This window comes from Ictidomys tridecemlineatus, chromosome 11 (genome assembly GCF_052094955.1).
Source record: "Ictidomys tridecemlineatus isolate mIctTri1 chromosome 11, mIctTri1.hap1, whole genome shotgun sequence".
NCBI classification, from domain to species: domain Eukaryota; kingdom Metazoa; phylum Chordata; class Mammalia; order Rodentia; family Sciuridae; genus Ictidomys; species Ictidomys tridecemlineatus.
In genome coordinates, this window is record NC_135487.1 from 112058052 (window position 1) to 112063145 (window position 5094).

The 5094-nt window shown below is 43.2% G+C and overlaps 1 pseudogene; it reads left to right on the forward strand.

The window, feature by feature from the left end:
* Nucleotides 1-2643: 2643 nt before the first annotated feature.
* Nucleotides 2644-3389, forward strand: LOC144368640 (dual specificity protein phosphatase 4 pseudogene; annotated as a pseudogene).
* The last annotated feature ends 1705 nt before the right edge of the window (nucleotides 3390-5094 follow it).

The following is a 5094-nucleotide window of genomic DNA, read 5'->3' on the forward strand; positions in this document are numbered from 1 at the left end:
TTGTGCTGCTGGATCCTGGGCACATTGACCACAACCATAGAACTTTTTTTTTTTTTTTTTCTCTCTGATGTGTGCTTTGGTCTTTGGAGCATTTTTCTTCTAGGTCCACTCCCACTCTCTGTGACACAGGCCACATTTCATAAGGTGCTCCTGGAAACTGGTACAATTCAGATTTTTCTTTAGTGAATTATCTGGCAAGATCATGGAGGAAAGCAATTACTTTGGCACAGACCTGAAATGAATCCTTTGTACTTGGAAGCACCATCTTCTCTCTCTGGCAGATTACTGGAAGTATACTAATATAGTCTTGCATAATTAAACTCCTGTTAGGAGACTCTTTTCAAAGGCCCTCTTTGGATTGAAATGGGGACTCCACTGTTCAGGTCTCCTTGAATTCTAGAAGTGCAAGAGAGTTGGGGTTGGGACAGAGTCCTTGCCTGGTGACAGCTCCTGTGAAGAGCATCTGGGGAGCCATGTTAAAGCCTGACTCAGACTAAAGCCATTTTAAGGAGCCATTTCAGAAGGAGCAATGGTTTTGGAGAAAGAAGGATGTACTTCTTTGGGAAAGGCTAGGGGAGCAGGGAAGGAAAAAGTTACTTCATTTGCAGTGTTGTTGAACAGTGTTGTCATTGAGTGCCAGATTAGAGGTCCTTTCAAACTTGGCTAGAAAGGAGGGCATTTTTAAAGCCCTTGAAGAGGCTACGTGGCAACAAACATCTCTGTTCACCCACGAATGACTTCAAGCCTCAATGTCACCATCAGGTCAGAATGCGCTTTCTCACCCAGAATAACAGGCCCAGGTTCACTACGTGTGCTTCCATGAACCATAACCTGCGTTGGCATGGTTCATCCTGTCTGCCTGTCTCAAAGCCCCATGATTGGGTGAGGCTTACTGTTTTCAGAAAAGCCACTTGTGCCCTTGCATGGGTGCCCTGCTTCCCTGGGAGCTGCGTGGCTGAACAGTGGGTTGAAAGAAAAGCATAAAGGGGCTGGGGTTTCTGGGCAGTGGACCCATGTACAGACAGCACTCTTGGACATTCCCACTTTTTCCTTGATTCCTGGAAATCTTAAATGCATCTTCCCTTCTTTTCAATTGTTTATCTCAGGTATTTTGTCACTGTGTTGGCAAGTGACCTAATACAAGCAAAAAGGGAGTCTCAAATTTTCTTAAGGATGTTGTTCAGAGTAGATGATTTGACAACAGAACTAAATGATGAGTCAACAAAGTAAACCTTGTGAAAAATCACCAAAAGTTTTGAAATGAACAAAAGCATTTTAGTAAAGTATACATATGGGGTAAAGATAAAACTTACAAGGAAATTTGGAAATAATTTTGAGCACAAGATAACTGACATTCAACCAATCAACAGCAACAGGATGCGTCTTAAGAAGTTCTTAAAGTACTGCTTCTACTTCAACTTGCTTACATTAGAAAAAGATATATGGATGGATAAAATAAATGTTGACTCTGATCATCCACCTTGATTAGTTACAAAAACAAAACAAAAACAAACAAACAAAAAACAAGAGGGAAGAAATTAGAACAAAGTGGATAGAAAAAGATAATAAGGGCCTACCTTTATTATCTTTTTCCAGGTAAAATAAAGACAGGAGAAAATGATGACACCATAAAGAAAAACAAGAAAACAGAAAAAAAATTCTCAAAAAGTTCACTAAACTTTATGAGGACAAAACCAAGTAAGATAGAAAAGCACAATGAGCAATACCAAATACAAAAGTTATCTGAATTGATCCTATGATGTTACAATGACTTAGTACTATGTATACTCTTGTAATGATGTATGATATGAAAAACAATTATCTCAATGACAACATAGATGACAAGCATCTTGCCAAACCAATTATCAAACTTCCTCCAAGAAAAAGTGGATGCAGTGCCCAGAACTCTGGCGAGTGCTAGGGGAAGAGCAGCAATGAGCAGGCTGCAACCCAAGGTGCAGGAGCAGCAAAACACGTTTGAGGCAATGACAGGAAGGAGCCAGCGCTACTCTCCCTTCAACACACACACTTCTGCTGCCACCCCCTAGTGAGTGCAAGCTCATGCAAAGCACCTGAGGCTGCTAGAACTGCTATGTAACCTAAACATGCAGGAGGAAGGTGACCCTATACAGGTCTGGCTGCCCAAGCCTCAGGGGACCAAGTTGGTGGTCACTTCTGAAGGCTCCTTCTCTTAACACTTGTTCGCCCATTCCTGTTACCTGGCTGGCCTGGATGACTATCTATCGCCCCAGTTCCTACACTCCATGGTGACGATGGATTAACTGGGAGAGATGGGTGGCAATGTGCCCAAAGGCTGATGAAGCTAAGCGAGAACCACCAAGGCAGAGGTTGGGAGCTGGTGGTTGCCAAGGGTTGAGGAGCGGGGTGGATGGTGCAGTGAGTGGCGGCAGCTGGGCTGACAGCAGGGGCAGCCTCCAACCCTGGGGCTGGGCAGCACCAGTAAACGCTTGCTGCTCGATTTTTTGCACACCTTTCCTATTGGAGGTTCGGTCCACCTCCTTTGATACAACACCCAGGACAATAGGCGGAACAAAGGCTCCATGAGTCTGGAGTCCAATCTGCACGCCCAAGAGGAAGCCTCTTGTACTCTAGCCTCTACTTGGCTGTCATCCTCTACTTTGAATGGAGCTCGCATGCCAAGGGCTCAGGGAGGACTGCACCATGACCCTAGTAGTGCAGGCACTCCATCCTAAGACCCAGTGAGCAGACATCTGCTTGCTCAAACGTGACTGTGAGAAGTTTTCCTCTGCTTACCCAGAATTCTGTTCCAAAACCAAGGACCCGGCAGACATCCCACCAGTGCCACTGAGTCCTGTCACCTGGGCTGCAGCTCCAGTGGAACTGCTCTGCGCATCCAGGCAGAGGGGTCCCTTGGAGATTCTTTGGTTCTTCTACTTCTAGGGTGCCTACAATGCTTCCTGGATAGACATGCTGAATGCCTTAGGGACCACAGCCCTGTTGAATATCTCCTCCAAATGCCCAAACCACATGGAAGGATGCTACCAGTAGAAACGCATCTGGTGGAAGACAACCACAAGTCCAACATGGGCTCCTGGTTCATGGAAGCTATGGAGTAGGACTGTGCGGTAAAGGACTACCAAAGTCCAGGGATGGTGCACTGGTAGGAGGGCATCCTGTGCTCTGCTACCATCGGCTTGGCTTAGCAGGAATGAGGAATGAGCAGCTGAGGCTGGAGAAGGCCTTGAGCTGCATGGAGCAGCTGTCCCAGGTGCTGGCCACATCCTGCCCCTCCAGGCCCGCCAGCCCTTCAAGCCCCTTAGGGGTGCTGCAAGCCCACTCCCACCCTTACCTCACAATTTGTCTTCAGCTTTCCTATCTTCCTGGGTGTGCACTCGGCCCTCAGCTGACTGCTGGACCTTCTTGGCCTCAGCACTACCTCCCCGAGCACTCAGAGCCACTCACCTAACCCCTAAAACCAAGGTTGCTGCCAGCAAGGGATGCAAGATCCTCGTGGGGACTGAACAATATAAAATTTGTTTCAAGAGTACATAATGAGTCTAATGTCTACTATGGCAGATGTCTTTTTCTCCATTTATCATGCCTTCTACTACTGCATAGACAAGTGCAGTTTCCCAGTCTCATCTGAAGTAAGAGTTCCAATTGGCATTGATTCTTCAATGAGATGAATTCATGTGAGACAAACCTACATGTGCATATGGGCAATTCGGGGTAGGAGAGGCATGTAGGTAATTTGTGTTCTTTTGAAGTCAGTACATGTCCAGTGGAAGTGCTCTGCGCATCCAGGCGGTAGGGTCCCTTGAAGTTGGGTTCCTGACAGCAAGGTGTTAAGTGGCACAAGTTTTGGGGGCAGTGTCCACTGGAATACTTCTGTGCTGTATTTGCACCTTCCTCCTGGCTCCATTTTTTTCTAGCTGTGCAGAATCCAACTAGAGGTCTCTGTCCTTCGTGGAAAATTTATAAATTATGGAAATATCTTGAATATATCCCTTAATGTAATATAACTGCACTATATTATATAATTAATTATATAATTATATGTAATTAATTATATAATATAATTACTGGAGGGAACTCCACTCTCTGCATATAAGACCTGGCTGATGCCTTATTTGTAAAGATTGAGTTGATTGACCTAAAAACATGCCATTGTTATGTTAATGAGCTTTGATGAAAAATACAAGAACAACTTTTAGAGGAGAGACTTACTTTGTTTCCCAATTTCAGTGTGTTTAGACTACCACTGGCTGGCTCCAAGGCAGAAATATTATGGGGGAAGGATATGATGGAAGAAATCTGCTCAGCACATGGGAGGTAAGAAGCAGGGAGAGAGAGAGAGAGGATGGGACCAGGACATATATAGCCCAAGCTCATGCTCTCTCTGACCTTCTTCCTCCCATTATGACTCATCTGCTTACAGTTACCAAACAATAGTTGATTCAAATTTTTAATTCATCAAATGGACCAACCCAGCTCTTGTAATCCAACTGTTTCACCTCTGAACATGGTTGCTTTGTTTAATACTTAGTTCTTTAGGGGACACTTCTATGTCCATACTATAACAATTGACTTGCACATGGTTAATATTCAGTACATTTTTCTATTATTATCACTACTGCTACATATACAGCAACTACCACAAGATGTGAAGGAAGAAAGGATCCATTCATAATAGCAACAACAAACCAAATAATTACAGAAACAATATAAGAGAGATGTGCAAAATCAATTGGAAGGATAATTTAACATACTAAGTTATGCACAAAAAGAGACTTGAATTGATTTTTCTTAGAAAGACTCAATATAATTAAATTTTTCTTCTGTCTAAAAGATTCATAAAAGACTATAATTTCAAAAGGAATATCAATATGATTTTTTCAATTTTAGAACAATACAAGCTGATTTTTAAAATTTTTTAATATTTATTTTTTAGATATAGTTGGAAAGAATACTGTTAAATTTATTTATTTATTTATCTGTGGTGCTGAGGATTGAACCCAGGGCCTCACACATGCTAGGCAATTGCTCTACTGCTGAGCCACAACCCCAGCCCCAAGAAAGCTGATTTTTAAAAATTGGATTGACAAAGATTCT